The sequence below is a fragment of the Chlorocebus sabaeus genome, chromosome 10 (genome assembly GCF_047675955.1).
Source record: "Chlorocebus sabaeus isolate Y175 chromosome 10, mChlSab1.0.hap1, whole genome shotgun sequence".
Lineage (NCBI taxonomy): Eukaryota > Metazoa > Chordata > Mammalia > Primates > Cercopithecidae > Chlorocebus > Chlorocebus sabaeus.
Window position 1 is genome coordinate 45,593,416 of NC_132913.1, and position 26,912 is coordinate 45,620,327.

The 26,912-nt window shown below is 37.2% G+C and overlaps 1 protein-coding gene across 9 annotated transcripts in view; it reads right to left on the reverse strand.

Annotated features, from left to right (window-relative positions):
- Window positions 1–26,912, reverse strand: part of CCDC148 (coiled-coil domain containing 148) — a 290,253-nt gene that overhangs the window by 225,665 nt on the left and 37,676 nt on the right. The window contains exon 1 of one of the 9 annotated variants that reach the window (XM_073019710.1): window positions 8,835–9,020. The exons of 7 other annotated variants lie outside the window; for them this stretch is intronic. The gene's annotated coding sequence lies outside the window, so the exon portion shown is untranslated. Of the gene's footprint in view, window positions 1–8,834; window positions 9,021–26,912 lie in introns of those variants that run through there. One more of the 9 variants, XM_073019707.1, reaches the window with a different exon arrangement.

Genomic DNA, 26,912 nt, shown 5'->3' on the forward strand with positions numbered 1-26,912 from the left:
GCTTGGGCACTGACACACCCATTCATGGTACCTCTTTCATCCCCACCTTGCTTGAGCTCTGACACCCATATCAGGCTTCCCTTACACATAAACGTGATCCTTAACCGCATTGGTTTCTGACCCACTGAAGGTCAGCCTTCCTAAACAAATGCCCTCTTTTCCCCTTTTTGGGCTCCAACACCATAGTTCGGGCCACTGCAGTTCCCTCCCAGTTCCAGTGTAGAGACCAGCACTGTTCTGCTCCTTATAATGGATTTAGGACTGAAAGTTTAGGAAGGGAGAAAGAAGAGAAGGAAATTGGGTAGAGGAAACATTGTTTTCTTCCTATATGGATAATGCACACCAACAGAAATTCTCTAATTTGTTGTTATTATGGCTTAACAGTTTTCTACTGACAACTCTAAAAATGTTTGATACACAAATTCCTTCTAAAAGTAGTCATACCCTTAGAATAGAAGCCAGTCAACATTTTCCAAAGTCTTGTTATTCCAAGAAATTGAAACCCATATTCACCAAATTAATGAAAGCAGTTACTTTTTAAGTCCTCAAAATTATGGGTAACCAATGACAAAGGCAGGAGACAGTACCCATTATCCCCACCAGGGAGGAAAAGGTCACAGTACTCAAGAGCATGAGCTCTGGAGCTAGAGTTGGGGGTTCAAAACCCAGCTCTAACGCCCTTGGCAAGTTCCTTAACTTATTTGTGTTTATGTTTTTCTATCTTTATTTTATCTATTTATTTATTTTGAGATGGATTTTCACTCTTGTCGCCCAGGCTGGAGTGCAATGGTGCAATCTTGGCTCACTGCAACCTCTACCTCCTGGGTTCAAGCAATTCTCCTGGCCCAGCCTCCCAAGTAGCTGGGACTACAGATGCCCACCACCACACCCAGCTAATTTTTATATTTTTAGTAGAGACAGGGTTTCACCATGTTGGCCAGGCTGGTCTCGAATTCCTGACCTCAGGTGATTGACCCGCCTGGGCCTCCCAAAGTGCTGGCATTACAGGCGTGAGCCACCACGCCCGGCCTCTTCCTGTCTTTAAACTGAGGAAAATAGTAATACTTTCTAGAGTTGTGAGGATTATAGCAGATAATACATAAAAACTTCTTAGAAGATATCTGGTGTCAAAAATATCATCTAAAAATATTATTTATTAACGTTATTACAAAGATAGTCGCAGATGCCTGAAAACATGTCCAGAGGTTCTGTGGTTCTTAGAGGCTGATTTGAGAAGCAATATATTAAAATGTAGATACTGTCTTGGCACTAATGTCTTAAATCTACGGACACAAAAATAGGCATCAATGTCATATGGATGGATTTAAACTATACATACTCTTCCTTAAAAATTATGTTTGAAATAACACAAAATATTTAAATTCTCATAGAGAACTTAAAAACCTCACAGCATATGTTGGTGGTCCCCAGTATGAGAAACACGTTTGTATAACATAATAACATATTTTTCATTCTCTCTCTGACTCGAGGAAATACATAAAAAGACCAAATAGTCCTTCAATGAATTTGGTTTTAGCCAGAACTCCTTTCAACTATTTTAAATAAATAAAACACAAAACAAGAATGAAAAAGAAACAAAACAAAATCAAATGAAGTTTATGTATGACAGAATTCATGCTAATTTACTGCAGAACATGACAAAACTGTGATAAAGTCAATGGGGCTGATCCCAGATCAACTTCAATTCTCAATTCACATTCTCTTAAAAGAAGGGCCAGATAATTACTCTTTCAAAAGCACTTATCCATGTCTTCACAAACTAATTAAAGTAAAACTTCATCTTTCTTCATTTTAAAATCATTTCACCATGGAGCTAAGTGAAAAATGCTCTGTAGGACTACAACATTACCTATTTATTTGTAAAGATGTCCTCTTTGATTAGAATTCATCCTGCTCTCTCTCTGACTTTATTTGTAATTATTTTCTCAAGATTCAAAATGTATTTGCAAGACAATTTTTGCACATTGAAAAAATTCAGCACAAAAGTTTAAGTGTAGTAGTGCAGATGAAATGTCCTGCTCTAAATTAGTCTTACACTTCCTTTGGTCATTTTAAAATGCTATTGTCAAATCTGACTCAGGGCAGGCTTTGCACTGGCTGCTGGAGGAGTAGAAGCCTTAATTGCCTTTCCAGAAACAGAAAGGAAAGATTATATTGGTAATTCCCATGCTTCAATATGTATGTACCTTTTTACTGATCAAGGTCATTTCTTAGCACTTGCATCAGAGAAAATTCTAGCCTAATGACTGAAGGTGTCCCACTTTACAAAAGAAGTTATTTTAAGAACTTCTACCCTATATGCTGCTTAGGACTACACTAGATATAAAATAACTGCCTTTTGTCCTTCAGTGAAAACAATTTGAAAGTACAACGAAGACTAAAACAGCTGTGGTTTATATAATCTTGAAATTTACACATTATATGGCTCAATTCCTCTCAGACAAAAAGTTGGAAGGGGATTCTCTGGGAAACGAGTCTCCAGTCAAGACAAAGGGATAGAAGGACCAAACGACATACCAAGACACAAAGACCAGGAAAGCTAAGAGCCAAATAGGCCAGGAAGAGAGTTAAGAAGTGAGAAAGACTGGGCCAAGAGTCCAAGTTTGGAATTAAGGAAATGATGCTGAGAAAGAACAGATGGCGATAAAAGTGGGAGACTCAAAAAAGAGTGGTGGGGCTGCAAATTAATTGTTATAGCATAAATTTCCGAAACTCATTTTAAATAGCCAAACTCCTGTAAACAAAATTCCTTCTCCAAAATTTTAAACTTGAGGCCAAAGAAAGCCTGAAGTCAGTCTTTAACCAGTGACTAGGGATCTAAGACGTACTAAAGCTTAACAGCTGTCATAAGTTATGTTTCCCACTGAAAAAACTGGTCTGCAGTGAGCATGAAGCCAACATGCTGAGAGATGAAAAGGTGATGTTTATTCTGGGACCCAGGCTGCATTCTAGCCTTTCCCTGATGTCTTTTGCTCTACCTTTTTTGGTATTTCTAAGCCAATAAATCTTTTTTTTTTTCTTAAGGTAGATTGCATTGTAACTAAGAATCCTGACAAATAACACTCCAGCAGCATAAAGGTTCGACAGAAAGCAGTTTGCTATTGGCAGAACCACTCAGCATCTCCACAGAGCACCAAGGTTCCCCAGATCAGAAACTGAAAACACTGCCCTATACAATATTATTTGAGACTTATCTTTATGGGCAGGCAAAGGTGTAATACATGGTTAGTGCCAGGGGTGAACATACACATACTTTATTCATTCATTTGACAAAATATTTGTTGTATTCTTATTACATGCTAGGCACTCTACTATGCATGGAGGCTACAATGGTGAGTGAAAGGATATGCTTCTTGCTTTCATGGTACTTACTGTCAGTGGCCTCTTGTGATTATGAAGAGTGAATTACAGAAGGGCAAGCTCCATTTGTTATTGATGTTTGCAACTCTTTCCCAATAATGCAATAAAAAATATTTGTGCTCAAAATATATATTCTATATTTATCATGAACATTTAATTAAAAGATCAGTATTACTTCTGAAATGCCTATATTACTACTCCTAAAACATATACGGTAACCTTATAAAATTTTAGAGAACGTTTAATCAAGATGACACAATGAATTAAACATTTGCTACCCAAGTAATGAGGCTTTATTTTCTACTACTAGATGCTGAAATTGTTCTGCTCTATTAAAATATTAGAAAAATGATATCTTTCCTTATTTCTGAAAACACAAGTATATTGCTAGTCCATATTGCTTGCCTCAGCACTTATTATTATTTATTAATAAAAATAATTAACAGATCCCTCTATTAGGAACCCACAACATCCAAGGATAAGTAATTCTTAAAAAGTAAAACAATTGAGTCCTAAGGTGAAATTTGTATTGCAATATCATGACATGAATTAGAGAGATTCTTTTCACTTATACTGAAGGATGAGGCCTTGGCTTGCAGAATTACGTAAGTAAAGTTGTAATCATTTATCAGAAAATAGCTTTGGGACTGTGATTACACAGACATAAGCAAAATCACTCAGTAATTCAGGTGAGCATTTCGGGCAATAAAGCTTCCTTGGTAACAGGGGCACAAGTGGTGGTGTGAGGGGACGAGACCTGGAGGAGGATCTGAAAAAGAGGGGGCAGTTTTAGGGTAAAATCAAATGAAGGACAGTCCCTGATTCTTCCCAACGGGCAGTATCTCTCTTTCCCCATGAGACAGGAAGTGACGACTTCACCAGATAAATTCACGCTGCAGTAGGGTCATAATTTCACTGCATACTCAGACATAAATCCACTTCCCGCATCTGAGTCATCAGATTCTTTCATCTTGGTTTGTCACCTCTAGTTGGATATTATACCAGGTAGAGGCCTCTGCAGAACACTCCCCGACCTATACTTGTTCTTCTGTTGATTTATTCACTCATTCAATATTTATTGAGCACATAATATGGTCCATTCATTGTGCTAGGTGCTTGAGCTACGAAGATGAAAACAATACAGTCTCTACTCAGCTCTGGGCATTCATCTCTAAATTCATAGTGGTGGTCTGTTACTTTTTATTACATATGCCTACTAATATACTTTTTAGCATGTTCTGTCAATAATGAATATTTATTACAGGTTGAGCATCCTAATCTCAAAATTCAAAATGCTCCAAAATTTGAAACTTTTGAGCACCAATATGATATTCAAAAATTGTCCACTGGAGGAGTATTTTAGATTTTAGATTTTCGGATTTGGGATGTTCAACTGGTAAGTGTAATGCAAATATTCCAAAATCCAAAATTCAGAATACTTCTGGTCCCAAGCATTTTGGATAAAGGATACTAAACCTATATTTGTAAACTATTATAATTATTATAAATTATTTGCATTACTATATACTATATAAATTATTTGTATTGCTATATTACTTTCATCTACTCTCTCAGGGCAAAATAAACCCTTAAGATGTTACTAGACAGCAATAGTGAAATACAGATATAAATCTATATTTTAAATTATCTGAGTCATTTTAAATCTTCTATAAGATGTTATTGGATTGCTACCATTGCTGTTACTGTGATGGGCCTGATGTCAGAGACACTGCATATGACTTCACAAAACCACATGCCACGCTATTGCTGACAAAGTCTTCATAGCGGTATAAGGAGTCAGCTCTGACTTTTTCCTGTCATGTGTTATGCTTACATTACAAGTATTATCTACAAGTCAGGGTGTTTTTGTAGGAATGTATTTAAGATACTTGTCCATCTTGTGAAGGTAGTTTTAGTTTAAAAAAAAAAAGTTAACATAATCTGTAAATCCTCTTAAAATCAGATAAAAATAACTATAACATTTTATAATATGCTGAATATGAGCAAATGTGTGAGAGCAAACGTGGAATAATGGCGGGACTGAGTGAAGGTACCAGGATGGATGTATACGTGAAAGATTAGAAAAGCTTACCGTATTGCCTTAGATTTCAAATCAATATAAATAGGTCTAACACTGCCTGGATCATCTTGCACTCTACATGAAGGAATTCTGGTCTGTGGAGTGAGGCAGAGATCATGATATCGTAGCTATGCTACTGGAGCACAAAAGGCAGACAGCCTAATTTTGCTTAGGATGGAGGGCCAAGGTGGAGAAAGATAGACAGGTGATACATAAGGTGAGTCTTTAACAACAGTCTCTAATCCCTTCACCAATTATAGGCAAAGAGAAGACCTTAGAAAACAGAGATATTTGAGTGAAGGGGCCACAAGGGTGGGATATGTTTGAAGTAGTACAAGCAAGCAATTCTGTGTGACTACAGGTTAGGCAGCCAAGTGGGCAGCCTCAGATATAGACAGAGAAAAAAATTGATAAAAAGAGGATTGACAGAAAACTGCTGATGCCAAGAACACTGATGGCTTCAATTTCGAAAAGGGCAGCCAAAATTAAATAGATGAGCTGACAAGAGAGCAGAACACAGAGGTGGATGGATTTTTAAAGAGAAATCATTGAGGAACATGTCATATTAAGACACTGCTATAGAAAGGCTTTCTTGGGAACTAAATAAATAGGTCTTTTCTCCAACAGTATTACAAAGAATAGAACAGTTTCACCCATAAAAGTCTTTCCTAGTACCAGATATCCATGGGATAGACAAATGGAATAATTACATAACAAATTTGATTTTAAAGGATGTGATTGTCATTTTGCCTTTAATGACCAAAGAGCCTTCTGAGTTCCTAGACCCTAATATTCTTCTTTGTAGAGCTCTTACTCTTCAATACCAGTAAGGGATTCTGAGGACTGACCAAAGAGGTGTGTTTAACGTTCAAATGGATAAGTCAGTATCACCTGACTCATTCCACTTACAACCAATGTTCACCAGTTTTGCGTTTATTTACAGAGGGTAAAGCTTAGTTATTATACACTAATAAATGGAAAATATTTGCATATATTCTACTCCTGAAAAATTCAGAATTTGCAGAGAGACAGTATACTATAGTAAGGCAAAGCAACAATTACCAATAACAAATAAATAGGGAAATGAGTTGAGGATCCCAAGCTGCATCTGAACCAAATGAAATAATAAAATTTTTCATAGCTGATATCCAAAATGAACAAAAAGGGAAAGAAAATAGAACTATTCTGAGACTTCTGAAAAGTTGGGAGATAGGATTCAGGTTACAAGAAGGCAGGAGGAAACTCTAGCAAGGCTTGCATAGTAAACATTTAGGGACTGTTTTGGGCAAAGCTGTCTAATAAATAACAGTCAGTGCTAAGGTTTAACAGATGTCAGGGAATTCTGAGCATTGAATCACCCTGAATTCTTCCAAATTCTCATTCTCACTTCCAGAAGGAAAAAAAAAAACTGTGGAGATACCCCACATTCCTTGGGGCTTCAGGAGTAGGGAGAAGGAAAGACCAACTAAAACTTGGAGAGCCAGCCCCACCCCTCTTCCCTTTCATGAGCCTCATATCCTCAATAGGGCCCCTCTCCTTGAGGTAATTACAGATTCCAACTCACGGGCAGTAAAACTTGCCCACCTCATTCTGACTACACCCTGACAACTAAGACTTTTTTCATTCACCCTTCTCCAACACCAAAACTCTATTGTTTGTTCTCCCTCTAAAATGAGTTATCTTATTATAAAAAAATTCAAACAATACATTAAAAGTCCATAATCCTATCCTTGAGAGACAGCTATTTTGTGAGTATTTCTTCAGCTTTGTTTTCTCTTTATTGACAGAGTCTGTTCCTTAATTGGGAAAAAAGAACATTAATTTTCTAAAGATAATAGTTTTATTTTAGTAACATAAAAGATATTCAAAATCTAATTCACAGCAAGAAAAGAAAAAAGAATGCTACATTTCTGTACCATAAATATAACAGGATAAAAATCACCAGCCAATAATGTGGTTTTGGTTTTGTTTAGTTGAGGAGACAGATCTAGGCAAAAGGTAACATAATTAACAAACTTCTGTGCCCACTCTCCTGCTTCTGAAGCAGCCAGAAACCTGCCCATGGCACACAGGGCCTATCCCAGCTTCCACAGTCTGGTCACCCCATCTAATCAATGACACGTACTTCTGAAGAGCCACTTCCTCCTCCCTGCTGTCCAGAGAAATTCCCATGATCTCAGCTAGTTGTTTGAAGGATATAATCTGATTAACTTCATGTTAACATGTGAATGAAGGAAAGATTGCTTAAGCAGGCACCTTCACAGGAGTATGCTTGTTAACACTAAAGAATCTGTAAAGGCTCAAATTTCAGGCTGAGTGATAATGTGAAAGGGAAGAATTTCTGGTAGTGTACAAAGATAATTTTGATTAGAGGAATCTCTTTGTTGAAACTGAAAGTCATGCTGAACAACATAGATAGTCTTTCCCTGCCTATGTGAGATCCAGCATAATGCAAACTTCACAGCAGTATGTCACTGTAAAGGCAGCAGAGCTGCGCAGGAAGACAAAGGGCTCTGGAATCATGCATATCTGGATTCACACCCCACACTGCCCCTTGCTAGAGACATACGTTTTTGGCAAGTTGCTGCTGTTACTTTTTGCCTCTCAAATATCTATCCTCACATGGCTAACAGGAATGTTATGGGAATTAAAAATAAAAAAACAGCTACACTAAGTGCTTGGCACACAGTAGGGGCTTAAGAATAGAATTATTATTATTTATGTGATTTCTTTCAGTCTTTACACAGCATTTAATAAACTGGGATTTCCCCAGAGTCTTCTGTAAAGAAATTGTTGATGGATGACTAAGGACAGTCCAACTACTGGCCAATACGGAACATTTTATCTCTTATTGTATTGTGTCATCACTCATTGACATGGTTTGAATGTTGCAAAATTTTTCCCTGAGAGAGGTAACGTATCAGGCCCTACTTGGTCCTAAGACATAATTATTTTAACCTTCACAGTGTTTTGTTTAGCTTTTCATTTGCATCCAATGCCAATATTTAATAATTGAGAAATCTTATACAAAATCCATGTTTTCATCATCTTTTTAAAATTTCTGTATTAAAAAGTTTATTTCTCTATGAGAACAACTGCTGGATTAAGTAGCTATCATTTTTTTTGGATAGGACATATGTTCTCCAAAAACCCCAGTCCCCACAATGCCTCATAGCACCCCAGCACTGAGGAAGAATGTCAGTTGCCATTTATCATCTAGCTTACACTGCTGTCTTCCTAATTGTGGGCCCTGTCCACCAACTTTTACTTCTGATCTGGCTCCTATAGGCATTTGAGTCAGTGGCCTCTGCCCCAAGAGCCAATTAATGTATTCCAGAAGGTGGAGTGGTACACTCAGGTTCTGAAATCAAACCTGGCTTTGAATACTAATTCTCCATGTTATTACTCAGGCAAGTTGCTTCATCTGCAGAGCCTCAGCGTCTTCAACCCTAAAAGAGAAACAGTAACAGACTCACCTCACAGGGTCATTGCAAGGTTTAAATCATGTAATGCATGTTCAGAACTTTAAATCATATTTGGTTGTAAAAAGGGGCAATAAATGTTAACTACTACTAAGACAAAGATGACTACTACTACTACTACTATTATTATTGCTTTGTTGCTATTACCAAAATTACTTCTAGCAGCACTACCAAAATTACTACTACTCTTAGGTGGGAAGGTTAAAAACACTTACTGGCTTTCTTCAATCTTATTTCTGCTTTCTCAAGCTAGAACTTGAAATTCATTTGGAAACTCTTATGGAATATGGAGTCTTTCAAAAGTGGGAAAGAGCAGTTTCTATCTGCTGCTGACCTTCAGAACAGGGATGTAGGGTGCAGAATGAAGTGAGAGCACTCCCACTCTCCAGTCAGCAAGACCACTAGCAAGCCAGACCCACACTTAAGCCCAGGTGAAGAAGGCAAGAATCTGTCTCAAAATCTCATTAAGGAATATGTTTCAGGTAAACCAACCAAGGAGACAGAACTATGGCATGGAGAGGATAAGACCTCTAAAGACTTGAAGCTAGACAAGGCAGGCCAACATTCAAATTCAGAAAATACAGAGAATACCACAAAGATACTCCTCGAGAAGAGCAACCCCAAGAGACATAATTATCAGATTCACCAAGGTGGAAATTAAGGAAAAAATGTCAAGGGCAGCCAGAGAGAAAGGTTGCGTTACCCACAAAGGGAAGCCCATCAGACTAACAGTGGATCTCTCTGCAGAAACCCTACAAGCTAGAAGAGAGTGGGGGCCAATATTCAACATCCTTAAAGAAAATAATTTCAACCAAGAATCTCATATCCAGTCAAACTAAGTTTCATAAGTGAAGGAGAAATAAAACTGTTTATATACGAGGAAACACTGAGAGATTTTGTCATCAGCAGGCCTGCCTTACAAGTACTCCTGAAGGAAGCAATAAACATGGAAAGGAACAACCAGTACCAGACACTGCAAAACATTCCAAAGACCATCAATGCTAGGAAGAAACTGCATCAATTAATGGGTGAAATAACCAGCTAACATCATAATGACAGGATCAAGTTCACATATAACAATATTAACCTCATATATGTGTGTGTGTGTATATATATACACACATACATTAACCTTAAATGTAAATGGGCTAAATACCCCAATTAAAAGAAACAGACTGGAAAATTGGATAAAGAGTCAACACCCGGCTGGGTGCGGTGGCTCACGCCTGTAATCCCAGCACTTTGGGAGGCCGAGGTGGGTGGATCCGAGGTCAGGAGATCGAGACCATCCTGGCTAACACAGTGAAACCCCGTCTCTACTAAAAATATAAAAAATTAGCTGAGTGTGGTGGCGGGTGCCAGTAGTCCCAGCTACTTGGGAGGCTGAGGCAGGAGAATGACATGAACCCAGGAGGTGGAGCTTGCAGTGAGCCGAGATCATGCCACTGCACTCCAGCCTGGGCAACAAAGTGAGACTCCATCTCAAAAAAAAAAAAAAAAAAAAAAAGAGTCAACACCCATCAGTGTGCTGTATTCAGGAGACCCATCTCCCATGAGGAGACATACATAGGCTCAAAATAAAGGGATGGAGGAAGATCTACCAAGCAAATGGAAAACAAAAAAAGGCAGGGATTGCAATCCTAGTCGCTGATAAAACAGACTTTAAAGCAACAAAGATCAAAAGAGACAAAGAAGGCCATCACATAATGGTAAAGGGATCAATTCAACAAGAAGAGCTAACTATCTTAAATATATATGCACCCAATACAGGAGCACCCAGATTCATAAAGCAAGTTCTTACAGACCTACAAAGACACTTAGACTCCCACACAGTAATAATGGGAGACTTTAACACCCCACTGTCAATATTAGACAGATCAATGAGACAGAAAGTTAACAAGGATATTCAGGACTTGAACTCAGCTCTGGACCAAGAAGAACTAATAGACATGCACAGAACTCTTCACCCCAAATCAACAGAATATACATTCTTCTCAGCACCACATCGCACTTATTCTAAAATTGGCTACATAATTGGAAGTAAAACACTCCTCAGCAAATGTAAAATAACAGAAATCACAACAAACTGTCTTTCAGAACACAGTGCAATCAAACTAGAACTCAGGATTAAGAAACTCACTCAAAACCGCTCAACTACATGGAAACTGAACAACCTGCTCCTGAATGACTACTGGGTACATAACAAAATGAAGGCAGAAATAAAGATGTTCTTTGAAACCAATGAGAACAAAGACACAACATACCAGAATCTCTGGGACACATTTAAAGCAGTGTGTAGAGGGAAATTTATAGCACTAAAAGCCCACAAGAGAAAGCAGGAAGGATATAAAATTGATGCCCTAACAATACAGTTAAAAGAACTAGAGAACCAAGAGCAAACAAATTCAAAAGCTAGTAGAAGACAAGAAATAACTAAGACCAGAGCAGAACTGACGGAGATAGAGACACCAAAAATCCTTCATAAAAAATTCAATGAATCCAGGAGCTGGTTTTTTTGAAAAGATCAACAAAATTGATAGACCGCTAGCAAGACTAATAAAGAAGAAAAGAGAGAAGGCTCAAATAGACACAATAAAAAATGATAAAGGGGATATCACCACCAATGCCACAGAAATACAAACTACCATCAGAGAATACTATAAACACCTCTATGCAAATAAACTAGAAAATCTAGAAGAAATGGATAATTTCCTGGACACATACACCCTCCCAAGACTAAACTTGAAAGAAGTTAAATCTCTGAATAGACAAATAACAGGCTCTGAAATTGAGGCAATAATTAATAGCCTACCAACCAAAAAAAGTCCAGGACCAGACGGATTTACAGCCAAATTCTACCAGAGGTACAAAGAGGAGCTGGTACCATTCTTTCTAAAACTATTCCAATCAATAGAAAAAGAGGGAATCCTCTCTAACTCATTGTATGAGGCCAGCATCATCCTGATACCAATGCCTGGCAGACACACACACACACACAAAAAGGGACTATTAGGCCAATATCCCTGGTGAACATCAATGGGAAAAATCCTCAATAAAATACTGGCAAACCGAATCCAGCAGCACACCAAAAAGCTTATCCACCAAGATCAAGTTGGCTTCATCCCTGGGATGCAAAGGTGGCTCAGCATAAACAAATCAATACATGTAATCCATCACATAAACAGAACCAATGACAAAAACCACATGATTATCTCAATAGATGCAGAAAAGGCCTTTGACAAAATTTAACAGTTTTTCATGCTAAAAACTCTCTATAAACTAAGTATTGATGGAATGTATCTCAAAATAATAAGAGCTGTTTATGACAAACCCACAGCCAATATCATACTGAATGGGCAAAAACTGGAAGCATTCCCTTTGAAAACCAGCAGAAGACAAGGATGCCCTCTCTCATCACTCCTATTCAACATAGTATTGGAAGTTCTGGCCAGGGCAATCAGGCAAGAGAATGAAATAAAGGGTATCCAATTAGGAAAAGAGGAAGTCTAATTGTCTCTGTCTGCAGATGACATGACTGTATATTTACAAAACCCTATCATATCACAAGCATTCCTATACACAAATAACAGACAGAGGGTCAAATCATAAGTGAACTCCTATTTAAAATTACTACAAAGAGAATGAAGTACCTAGGAATCCAACTTACAAGGGATGTGAAGGACCTCTTCGAGGAAAACTACAAACCACTGCTCAATAAAATAAAAGAGGACACAAACAAATGGAATAACATTACATGCTCATGGATAGAAAGAATCAATATCGTGAAAATGGCCATACTGCCCAAAGTAATTGATAGATTCAATGCCATCCCCATCAAGCTACCAATGACTTTCTTCACAGAATTGGAATAAATTATTTTAAAGTTCATATGGAACCAAAGAAGAGCCCTCATAGCCAAGACAATCCTAAGCAAAAAGAACAAAGCTGGAGGCATCACACTACCTGACTTCAAACTATACTACAAGGCCACAGTAACCAAAACAGCATGGTACTGTACCGAAACAGATATATAGACCAATGGAACAGAACAGAGGCCTCAGAAATAACACCACACGTCTACAACCATCTGATCTTTGACAAATCTGACAAAAACAAGAAATGGGAAAAGGATCCCAATTTAATAAATGGTGCTGGGAAAACTGGCTAGCCATATGTAGAAAGCTGAAACTGGATCCCTTTCTTACACCTTATACAAAAATTAACTCAAGATGGATTAAAGACTTAAATGTAATACCTAAAACCATAAAATCCCTAGAAGAAAACCTAGGCAACAGCACTCAGGACATAGGCATAGGCAAAGACTTCATGACTAAAACACCAAAAGCAATGGCAACAAAAGCCAAAATTGACAAATGGGATCCAATTAAAATGAAGAGCTTCTGCACAGCAAAAGAAACTATCGTCAGAGTGAACAAGCAACCTACAGAATGGGAGAAAATTTTTGCAATTTTTCCTCTGACAAAGGGCTAATATCCAGAATCTACAAAGAACTTAAACAAATTTACAAGAAAAAAATGACCCTCAAAAAGTGGGCAAAGGATATGAACAGACACTTCTCAAAAGAAGACATTTATGCAGCCAACAGACATGAAAATATGCTCATCATCACTGGTCATCAGAGAAATGCAAATCAAAACCACAATGAGATATCATCTCATGCCAGTTTGAATGGGAATAATTATAAAGTCAGGAAACAACAGATGCTAGAGAGGATGTGGAGAAATAGGAATGCTTTTACACTGTTGGTGGGAGTGTAAGTTAGTTCAACCATTGTAGAAGACGTTGCGGCGATTCTTGAAGGATCTAGAACTAGAAATACCATTTGACCCAGGAATCCCATTACTGGGATGTACCCAAAGGATTATAAATTATGCTACTATAAAGACACATGCACACGTATGTTTATTGCAGCACTATTCACAATAGCAAAGACTTGGAACCAACCCAAATGTCCATCAGTAATAGACTGGATAAAGAAATGTGGCACATATACACCATGGAATACTATGCAGCCATAAAAAAGGATGAGTTCATGTCCTTTGCAGGGACATGGATGAAGCTGGAAACCATCATTCTCAGCAAAATATCACAAAGACAGAAAACCAAACACTGCATATTTTCACTCATAAGTGGGAGTTGAACAGTGAGAACATATGGACACAGGGAGGGGAACATCACACACTGGGCCTGTTGGGTGACGGGGAGTTGGGGGATGGATAGCATTAGGAGAAATACCTAATGTAAATGACAAGTTAATGGGTGCAGCAAACCACCATGGCACATGTATACCTATGTAACAAACCTGCATGTTGTGCTCACGTACCCTAGAACTTCAAGTATAAAAATAAAAAATAAGTATAAAGAGTAGAAAAATGAAAATAAAAATTAAAAAAGACTTGAAGCTAGAAAATGTCAGAGGGAAAAAGGAAATGTCCTGAAGTTGATTCTGACTCAAGCAAGACAAGCCTTTCTCTTTGGGAATGAGGGAGAGGGCAGGGCAAAGGAGATGACAGGGAGAAAATAGCAGAATTGTTGCAAAGCGGAAATGGAGTGTAAACTGTGGCCAGAGCAGAGCAGCCCAGACCTCAGCTACAGAACCAAAGAACAGACCAGAAGAAAAGCATGACCATGTAGACAGTGAGAATCCCACGAAGCATGAGTGCACACAATCTGAAATTTATCTCCTTAGGGCTTCCACAGAGTGAAGAAAAACAACTGAGTTGTGTACTTAATGTACCTAATAGCCCATAGGCGGGACTTGTATCATCAACACAATAACTAACATCTGTCTTTTACAAAGTACTTTCATAGTTATCATTTGATCCTAAACTAGCCATATGAAGTGTTATTCTCCTATTTTAAAGGTAAAGAACAAAAAAATTAACTCAATTGTTTAAAGGTACAAAATCAGTTAAATGGTAAGGACTAGAGTTAAATTTTTCATAAACCAAATACTTTGTACTGTTCATTGCACTATGTTCAGAAATGTCATGTCATTCACCACATAGTTTCCTGGTTTGTTTTTTCTTTATAATTTTCCTTATATGATTAAGGAAGTTTGTGTTGTTGTTTGTTCCTTGTTTGTAATACAGATTGGCTTTGATAAATACAGAGAAAAAAGTCAAAAAAAAAAAAAAAAAAAAAAAAGGTATATCAGAACCTGGACCAACATAGCTAAAGAGATCCGTTTTCCTGAAGTATCAGGTATGGGATCATCAATAGTCCCAGCTACAGATCAGAATAACCCTAATTCCACCACCACTACTCCAGCCTCCAGTTGGGGATTATAATGTGGTAATATTTCCATAACGGATTTATAATAACTTCATCCAAAATATCTTCATTCTCATAACAGATATATTAATCTTGTATTATCCTATTGGAAGTGAAGGATTACAGTTGAGAAGAGACTTTTAAAAGTTGTAGAAAAATGTAACTCAAAGGAATATTCTCTGCCAGGATTTGGAACTTTCCTATTAGACAGCATAACTTTGCCAAGGTCTTTCCAGTTAATACTGTGCTTTCAGGGCTGATTAGAAAGTAAAGTGTACTGTCTCAAACTAGAGTAATATCTTTATTTGAAGGTCATGTGATTTTGTTTTAAGAGATTTTCCAGAGCTGAGAATAGAACATGTCTCTAAGGCTCCCAGTCCAGTGAACTAAACAATGTGACTTCTTCAATTTTAAATGATCTGTTTTGAAATGAACAAATCTTAACACTTCCTCAAGCTAACAAAAGAAATACGAGAAAAGAAATAGTTTATTGAGCAAGGGAAAAGCTGAGAAAGGTCTGAAGATGCAGAAGTTGAAGTCACCTGTTAGGCTGCCAAGCTAAATTGAATCAATTGATTCCATTTTTTTAAATCAAACAGAATCCATCACAAATATTTTTTCTTTTTTTTCCAACCCGAAGCCTATATTTGCAAGTTACACAGTCAAAATGTCTGTCAAATCCAATGATATATGATAGATTCACAGTAGATGTTGATATTTCATAAGAAAGAGATTGAAGAATCCAGTTCATAAGTTTGTAAGACTAGGGCTTTCAAACAAGATGTGTGCATATACAGATACACACATATTCCCACACCATATATACAGACATCTTTTCCAGAAGGCACAAAAGGCATTCATTTCAACCACTGAGGGAAAGTACCTGCAATACATATAAAATGTCTATTACATCACACATTAAAGTGTGTATTTTTAGAGCTACTGACCTTTATATGAACTAAACAATAAAGCTGTTCACAAACCTGACAGAGAGCAGCTTTTCCAAAGTGAAACAGTGAACCACTGTTCCTAATGCACCCATCAAACTAAACAATTAAATTGGCATTTAGTACAAAATTTAAAAAGCCATTGTAACATAACACTGCCAAGATTATTGGTCCTGTCTCAAACACACACACATACACACAAACGCACACACACAACATTGTTTGTCTTGTCATTTACTAAAATATAAAAAGAAAAAGAACGTATTTATTTAGTTGACAGATGAATGGGCTGAATAAATTTAAGGCAATCAAAAGAAACTCAGTTGTCCCAGCACCACAAGCTGTTACCAACCTAACTCGGGTTCGGTGGCCACAGACTTGTTCTCATAACACAGCAAAGGCACAAAGAGTTACTGTGCAGATACAAGAAGTCTGAATTCAAGTCCCAGTTTATCAGTTACTAGCTGTTTGACTTTGGGTAAATTACTTAACCTCTCTTGGCTCCCATTGCCTTTTGTAAAATAGCATTCTAATACAGTTGCCTAATGGAAGAGAGATGCTCTATGCAGTAATAAAAGAAATAATACATGCAAAGACCTTAACACAGTGCCTGGTATACAGCAAATGCTCAATAAAAGTCATTGTTATCATTGACAAATCTCACAGAGTGACCACAGAATTTAACACCAAATCCAGGGCACTCCTGAGGTTGAACGGGGGCTCTATTTGCAACATAGTGGCAAGGATGGAAGCACACCCTAACCATGATCTGTGCAGCATAGTCGTGTATCATGGAATGCTGAGGACTGGGAGCAAGGTTCTAATGCTACACATGAAATACAAAATCATATTAGTGAATGAGGATGCCTAGAGACCCTGAATAGAAATATTAGCAATGAGAAGGAGAAAGTGCTTGAGTGAATAAAAAACTTCCAATTTTGTAATTAGTTGGTGATATGATCACACGAGAGATAATTGTTAGCATCAAACTCCTCTTCAGCATTCTAAACAGTTCAAACTCTTGAAACATCACTTTTTACAAGATTTGAAATTACAAGTTTTTAAAATTTGCATTGAGCGTAAAACATCCTTAATCATTTTTTACATCTGTATATACTTTCCTATGTCGTGCCTTTAGCACAGCTTTTATGCTAGAAATTAAACTAATTTTTAAACTATGAAAAAAATAGCTCAGCAGTTATCCAGATCATCAAACCAGGAAGGCAGTAACCTGCATAGTGCGCCAGAACATTCCAGTCACTAGGGAGGACCAGACTCCCTCTCTGACGTCCTTACCTCAAGCACTGTGTTTCCAGCAAATCAACCAATCCATTCTGAAAACTTGTAAGAGTGGAATCAATTAATAATTATTTAAAATCATCCTGTTAATTTTGATAACTTTATAGAGATCTTCTGAATGCATAAATAGATGATTTAATGAATTCTCTTTACAAAGAAGTAAGTTACCAACTGGAAAAATAAGTCAGCAGCAAGGTTAAAAGGCGTTGTGGGCAGAATTTTTAAACGTCATCTCTTTTTGAAAGACAGGGAGAAAAATGAGAACATATATTTGTGTTTTATTTTCATTAGGAAATACAGAAATGATTAATAAGAAGCTACTAAAAATGGTTCCTTATGGGGCTAGGAGGAACAGGGGAACGGGGAAGGAGTAGTCACAAGACTTCTCCTTGTATACATTCTGACATTTTAATTTTGAACCATTATCAAGTATTACATATTCAAAACATTAATAGAATTTTTAAATTGCCTATTTTAAGAAAATAAAAAGCCCTACAGATTATCTTGAACCTGCAAACAGTAATATAGGGTTTAAATACAAAGGAAGATATAGTGCTTGTATACCTCTTATAACTGTAAGCTTTACTAGTGGCAATATGTGACATTCAATAAGTCTAAATGAAGGAAATGGAGCAGCCTTAATTGAGGACAATCCAAACTGATACAAATAAAGACATGGACACAAATCATATTTGATCAGCAATATCTTATTGCCCAGATTTTCACTGAATTTGAAAAAGAAGGTAAAGCAAAAGCTAAATATTGAAAATAAGTGTAAAATATTTTTAGCATAATCATTTATGTGAATAAAATGTGTTAAATGTTTGGTTAATTAGCATTAAACATTAAAGAACAGTTCAATAAGATTGGATCATGGTTTCAAAATTCCTCACATAAGTTAATGATTTACCTAATTTACATGTTTCATATTTTGTTAGAGTAGACATAATAGGAATTATTGACATTAATTGCATTTATTGGATAGTACATTCATTGAATACTGTAATAGTTTAAAGTAACTCATATGAAAGAATGGCTAGCATTTATGAATATAGGAAAAATGTATATGAATCATGTATAAATGTATGTGTATAAATACAAATATAATTCTGGAATGATTTCTATGATTATTTATGAAAAGATTAAAATTACAAGTAGTTTCTGGATGGACGAGCAGTCTGGCTGAAACATCTGCCTCCTTATTGACCGTCAGGGTGGCTCTATGTGGTATGGCTTGCTGAACCAGTACCTCTTTCCTTTTTGATCTCTCCACCTGCATCTCTCCCAAATTGCTGTTCTGTAACCTTCCTACCCAGATTCACATTTACATGGACAGCTGGAATGCTAGAAATGAATAATATTGTAGGGGCTCTGGCCTTGCAAGAGACCTGAATATGCTTACACATACCCAAAGGCTGTCCGCATCCCCTCTGCTGCCTGAAGCCTAAGCAGAAATTCAGTTCTTTTTAACGGGTTAACACAGAGGGATGGCAATGGAGAGAAATGGGCACTGATATCCCAACAGCATTGTGCTCGCTAGGCCACAAGTCCTAGTGGAGGGCTGGATCTGTATGTTTCTAGTTCAAAATAAAATGCCCTGTGGGCTATTGTCTCTGAGCCTTGACAATTTGACATACAGGAGAGACGCTGGCCCTTTTGTTTTCTCTAATATTCCTCTTCTCACAGTGAAGCATAAAGTAGTACATATACCCTTTCAGTAACTAATTTTAAAGTGCACACTCTTGAGGTTACAGCCAGTTAAACAGATTACATTTCTTTTTCTTTTCTTTTCTTTTCTTTCTTTTTTTTTTTTTTTTTTTTTTGAGGCAGGGTCTCCCTGTTGCCCAGGCTGGAGTAAAGTGGCATGATCACATCTCACTGTAACCTCGACCTCCCAGACTCAGGTGATCCTCCCACCTCAGCCTCCTGAGTAGCTGGGACTAGAGGTGGGCACAACCATGCTTGGCTAATTTTTGTATTACCTGTAGAGACAGGGTTTTGCCATGTTGCCCATGCTGGTCTTAAACTCCTGAGCTCCACTGAGTCTCCCACCACTGCCTCCCAAAGTGCAGGGATTATAGGTGTGAGCCACCATGCTTAGCCTGGCACTTTACATTTCCACGAGATAATCAATTAGACTACTTTTGTATAGATTAATACAAGTGGCTTCTTTCCTGTGCTTCTCTCTCCCTCTGTCTCTCTCTTTTTTCCCCTCTACTCCCATTTCTTCCCAACTCAGTATTTCTTTCTTTCTACCCCCGGATGTCAACTCTAAGACCTTGAAGAAAATAAAATTATTTCTGCCTGGGCTTTTTGATACAATCCTCAAATTTGGGTTGAAACAGTTTTCTCTGCAGCCATCTGCCACCCAAGCTGTTTTCATTCCTCCCTGAATTCTCATTTCCAAAACTAGGGAGGGACCAAGGGCATATGCTGCTAGCTCTCTGAACTCATTCCTTTGGTTCCAGTATGCACTAGGCTTTTTGTGGCTAGCTTCTGGTCACCTTACCTCCTTCCCCCAGGCATCTCCCTTCTTGGATTGCACGATCAGGAGTCTATTAGGAGTCACCCTATCTCAAGGTATTTTTCCCTCTATTATTCCCCCAATAAATTGTCAACTTCTTACTCTTATAGCTTCTCCAGAACTGGAGTTGTACCACAATACATGAGATTTTAAAAATTGACATATTAAGGAAAAGAAGTACAATGGTAACATATGTCATATTTAACTGGAAAGAGAGGTATATTCAGCCAAAACCCTGGACCAGTTATTAAATTTTGGCAATATAGCATCCGGCAAGAAAAAAAAGTTAAGGGCAAGGCTAAGATACTTAGCATAGAGCAAAATTAAAAATAATGTGGGTCCTAACTGAAGAATAGACCTTAAACGGGTTCATGGCTGGAATCCACTGTTGTATGTCTGGGTTTGTAGAAGCCTTGTAATTATATGCAAAATTTGCATGTGTTAATTTTCCTGGGGAGAGATCACACAGATTTCATCAACTTCTCAGAGGGAATCTGTGACCCAAATAAGGTTAAGATATTGAAGGAGAGTCAGTTACTAAAATATTCAAAGAAACTTACTCTAAGTACTGATAAAATTATCTAATATTTAGCCTATTTTAAGTACAAACACTAAATTCTTTGAATAAATATAAAAATGGTCCATTCATTGGTGGGAGTATACTATGGATCCAAGTAAGTCTTTCAAGTTTCCTTCAAAACACTTTATATATGATTAAGAAAATGTGAAAGTATTTTTCTGCTTTATTGGAGTATAGTTGACAAAATTATAAATACTTAAGGTATACAACTGAATCTTTTGATATATATACACAATGTGTACCACAATGTAATTAATATATCTATCACCTCACATAACCATTTTCTTTTTTCTTTTCTGTGGTGAGAACACTTAATATATACCCTTTTAGCAAATTTCAAATATACAATACAGTGTTATTAACTATAGTCACATTGCTGTATGTTAGATCTCCAGAATTTATTCATCTTGCATAACTGAAACTTGGTACCCTTTGACCAATATTTCCCCATTGCCTCTTCCACCAGCCCCTGGCAAGCACCATTCTACACTCTAATTCTATGAGTCTGACTATTTTAAATTCCACATATAAGTGAGATCATGAAGCATTTGTCTTATTTGTCTTTCTGTACCTGGCTTATTTCACTTAGCGTAATGTCCTACAGTTTCATCCATGTAGTCACAAATGACAGGGTGTCTTTCTTTTTTAAGGATAACGTTCACACACACACACACACACACACACACACACGTATATATACACACACATATATACCACATTTTCTTTATGCATTCATCCATTGATGGACATTTAGGTTGTTTCCATATCTGGGCTATCTGAATAATATTGCAATTAACTGATTTCATTTCCTTTGAATATATACCCATAAGTGGGATTGCTGGATCATCACGTGGTTCTATTTTTAACTTTCTGAGGTAACTACCTACTGTTTTCCATAATAGCTGTACCAATTTACATCCCCACCAATAATGTCCAGGGTTCTGTTTTCTCCACATCCTCACCAACTTTCTGATAATAGCCATTCTAACTGGTGTGAGATAATAATTCATTGAAGTTTAGATCTGCATTTTCCAAATAATTATTAAAGTTGAGCAACTTATCAAATACTTGTTAGCCATTTATGTGTCTTCTTTTGAGAAATGTCTATACAGATTTTTGCCCATTTTTTCATAGGATTATTTGTGCTTTTGCTAGTGAGTTGAGTTGTTTGAAATATATATATATATATGTACATATAATTTTTTTCTGGTTATGTATCCCTTGTCATGGAGAACCTCTGCTAGGGCAGTGCAGAAGGGAAATATGGAGTCAGAGCCCCCACGCAGAGTTCCTACTGGGGAACCGACTAGTGGAGCTGTGAGAAGAGGGCCACAATCCTCCAGACCCTAGAATGGTAGATCCACTGACAGCTTGTACCATGAGCCTGGAAAAGCAACAGACACTCAATGACAGCCCATGAAAGCAGCCAGAAGGGGGGCTACACCCTGCAAAGCCAGAGGGGTGGAGCTGCCCAAGGTCATTGGAACCTACCTCTTGCATCGGGGTGACCTGGATGTGAGACATAGACTCAAAGGAGATCATTTTGGAGCTTTAAGATTTGACTGCCCCGCTGGATTTTGGACTGGCATGGGGCCTGTAGCCCCTTTGTTTCAGCCAATTTCTCCTATTTGAAATGGCTGTATTTATCCAATGCTTGTACCCCCATTGTATCTAGGAAGTAACTAACTTGCTTTTGATTTTACAGGCTCACAGGTGGAAGGGATTTGCCTTTTCTCAGATAAGACTTTGAACTGTGGACTTTTGAGTTAATGCTGAAATGAGTTAAGACTTTGGGGGACTGTCGGGAAGGCATGATTTTTTTTTTTTTTTTTTTTTTTTTGAGACAGAGTCTCGCTCTGTCGCCCAGGCTGGAGTGCAGTGACGCAATCTCAGCTCACTGCAAGCTCCACCTCCCAGGTTCTCGCCATTCTCATGCCTCAGCCTCCTGAGTAGCTGGGACTACAGGTGCCCGCCACCACGCCCGGCTACTATTTCGTATTTTTTAGTGGAGATGGGGTTTCACTGTGTTAGCCAGGATGGTCTCGATATCCTGACCTCGTGATCCACTCGCCTCGGCCTCCCAAAGTGCTGGGATTACAGGCGTGAGCCACTGTGCCCGGCCACGATCGGTTGTTAAATGTGAGGACATGAGATTTGGAAGAGCCAGGGGCAGAATGATATGGTTTGGCTCTGTGTCCCCACCCAAATCTCATCTTGAATTGTACTCCCATAATTCCCATGTATTGTGGGAGGGACCCGGTGGGAGATAAGTGAATTGTGGGGGCAGTTTCCAACATACTGTTCTTGTGGTAGTGAATAAGTCTCACAAGATCTGATGGTTTTATAAGAAATACCTTTCACTTGGCTCTCATTCTCTGTTGCTACTACCATGTAAGACGTGCCTTTCACCTTCTGCCATGATTTTGAGGCATCCCCAGCCACATGAAACTGTGAGTCCATTAAAATTATTTTTTCCCTAGTCTTAGGTATGTCTTTATCAGCAGCGTGAAAACAGATTAATACAATGACCTCCTCTAGAACAGTTTTTGATTTAAAGTCTATTTTGTCTAACGTAAGTGTAGCCACCCCTGCTCTTCTTCAGTTACTATTTGCATGGAATATTTTTTTCCAACCTTTCATTTTCAACCTATGTGTATGCTTAAGAAATGTGTAAGTCTCTTGGAGACAGGATATTGCTAGATCTTGGTTTTAATCCATTCAGCCATTTATTAGAAAGTTTAATCCATTTATATTTAATGTAGTTATTGATAAGTGAGAACTAACTATTGTCATTTTGTTAGTTGTTTTCTGTCTGTTTTGCAGTTGCCTCTCTACCTTTCTTGCTTTCTTGATGTCTTTTTTTGTTACGAGATGATTTTTATAGTAATTTGGTTTGATCCTTCTCTCTTATCTTTTGTGTATCAATTATAGGTTTTTTTCTTTGTAGTTACCTTGAGGCTTGCAAAAAATATCTTGTATTCATTTATTTTAAGTTGATAACAACTTCGATCACATATAAAATCTCTATACTGTTATCACCCCTCACATACACACACTGTGTTCTTACAGTCATAGTTTACTTCTTTTTGTATTGTGTATCCATTAACAAATATTTTGTCTTTTAACTTTAATATTAGGGTTAAAATTTACACCACCATTATCATGTTATATTATTTGTTGTCTACATATTTATCTTTATTAGTGAGATTTATGCTTTCATATGCTTTTATGTGGCTGTTTAGCATATTTTTGTTTGAAATTGAAGAACTCCCTTAAGCATTTTTCAAAGGAAAATCTAGTGATGACCTAATGTAAATGATGAGTTAATGGGTATAGCACACCAACATGGCACATGTATATATATGTAACAAACCTGCACGTTGTGCACATGTACCCTAGAACTTAAATAATTTAAAAAAAAAAAACAGGAAAAAAAAAAAAAGAAAATCTAGTGATGACAAACCCCTCAGTTTTTGTCTGTCTGAGAACTACTCTAACTACTCCTTTATTTTTAAAGGATAGTTTTGCAAGGTATCATCTTGGTTTGCAATTTTTTTTTCTTTTAGTACTTTGAATATACCATCCCACTTTTCTCTGAGCTGCAAGGTTTCTGCTAAGAAGTCTACTGGTATACTTATGGAATTCTCTTATATGTGATTCCTTTTCTGTTTGCATTCAAAATTGTCTGTCTTTGACTTTTTACAATTATAATGTGCCTCAGAGTAGACCTCTTTACGTTCAAGCTATTTGGAGTCCTTTGGGTTTCTAAAATCTGGACATCTATTTCCTATCCCAGATTTGGGAAGTTTTCAGTCATTATTTCTTTAAGTAAGGTTTTTGCCCTATTCTTTCTCTCTCTTCCCCTTCCCTATGACTCTGATAATTTGTATATTGATTCACTTGAAAATGTACCATAAATCCTGAAGGCTTCTTTCACTCTTTCTCATTCTTTTTTCTTTTCCTTCTCTGACTAAATAACTTCAAGTAACTTGTATTTAAATTCCCTGATCATTTCTTCTGCTTGATTGAGTTTGCTGTAGAAACTGTTGCATTCATTCATTCCATTATTAATAACTTTGGCAATTTTCCATAAAGTGCTTCCTATTGATAGAAATAATCTGAGATATTTCTTTCAAAAAATTCCTATGCCTCTCTCTTTTAAACTCTGATTCAGTATTTGTGGGCTGGAACTGGGGAATTTTCATCTTTAGAATACAAGCACTCTGAGTTATTCACATCATGAGAAGAGTTTAGGAAATGTTGATTTAAAGAATACCTTCATGGGAGTGATGTCACCAAGATGACAGACTAGGAGTCCCATTCCTCATCTCCTTCAAAAACAATGACTTACTATCCACAGATGAAAATAGCTCTAGGAGAGTTTTAGAGTACATTTAAAAGCTACAGTAACCCAAGGAGCACAACAACTGGGGATACGCACATAGAAAAGCACCGGAAAGCACTCTAGAATTTCTGTTTCGTTCTTCATTGTTATTTCTATTTCGTTGTTGAACTCATTTTGTTTATGTATTGTTTTACTAATTTCATTAAGTTGTCTAATTGTGTTCTCCTGTTGCACATCAAGCTTTTTTAAACAAATATTTTAAATCTTTTGTCAGGCAATTTGTAGATCCCCATTTCTTTGGGGTCAATTACTAAAAATTTATTGTCTTCCTTTGATGGTATCATGTTTCCCTGATTTTTCACATTCCTTATAGTCTTGTGTTGGTGTCTGTGCATTTGAAGGAGTTACTTCTTCTATACTTTATGATCTGGCTTCGGTGGGGAGAGGCCTTCACCTGTGAGTGTCTGCAAGGGTACTAATTGGGTGGGATGTGCGGCAGTGCTGGGTGCATGGGTGCACAGTGGAATCAGGTCAGGGGCATAGGTGTGCATCAGTGTTGGCGCTGGGAGTAGTGCAGTGGCTCCAGCTCCAAGGGTCACAGAGGCAGTTCTGGCTCGGGGTGGTGCAGTGGTGTGGGCTCTGTGCAGCTCTGTCAGCTGGGGTTTTACTGACAAAAGCTGTAGGGATCCTTGGCTGAAAAGCTGAAGGGTCTGTGATGGTGATGATTACTGGGGTCCTCCTGCTTTCCTTTTCCACTACATCAGGAAGTTTCAGCCAAGGAAACTTTTCGGCACTGAGTTGTGGTGGCCTAAGTGATGGGATAACACAGATAAATTGTTTCCGGTGCTTTTCTATGTGCCTATCCCCAGTTGTTGTGCTCCTTGGGTTGCTGTAGCTTTTAAATGTACTCTAAAATTCTCCTAGAGCTATTTTTATCTGTGGATAGTAAGTCATTGTTTTTGAAGGAGATGAGGAATGGGACTTCTAGTCTGTCATCTTGGTGACATCACTCCCATGAAGGTATTCTTTAAATCAACATTTCCTAAACTCCTCTCATGATGTGAATAACTCAGAGTGCTTGTATTCTAAAGATGAAAATTCCCCAGTTCCAGCCCACAAATACTGAATCAGAATTTAAAAGAGAGAAGCATAGCAATTTTTTGAAAGAAATATCTCAGATTATTTCTATCAATAGGAAGCACTTCATGGAAAACTGCCAAAGTTATTAATAATTGATGTCCTTGTTCATCAAACAAAAATAAATGGATTACAAACAGAAAACAAGAAATCTATGCCCCAATTTTAACAATTTTAACATAGCAATTATCCACTTAATGCTAGGTTTGTTACTTTGTGAAATTCTGCATAATACAAATGATTAATCAATTATAATTGTTTAAAACATTTTGACCTTTATAGCAATATAAGTGTTAAAAATTAATTTTGTAATTCACATGTAGCCACATACAAAGGTTTTACTACCTCAACAATTTTTTCAAACAAGGTACTAAAATAAACTTACAGAAAATATTTGTAAAAAACGCATTTGAGTTTAGTAATTTGATGAGTTTTCATCCCTAAAGTATTAAGAAATTATAAAGGAGCCTTAGTATAAAAAGCAAAATGTTAAAAGAAGCAGAAGGTGGTCAAGCAGTCTCTCTCAAACATATTATCCCATTAAACTAATAGTTTTGTTTTTTTTTTTTTCACAAAAGGAATGTTTGTCCAGTGTATTACAAATCACCCCAGAGAGATTATTTATAATGGTCACTTCAGTGGGCTATCCCAGCTAGTTTACTCTACAGTGCCATTTTAATAAAAACATACTGGGAGGAAATCTCTTTTTAATTTAAGCCATTTAATTTTTAAAATTAATGTAAAGTAAAGCCATAGTCAACTCAGTTCCACAAATATTTGATTATTATCTCATATAAATAAGCCTGGCTGTAGGTTAGCTACTAAGGATAAAGTGATGAGTAA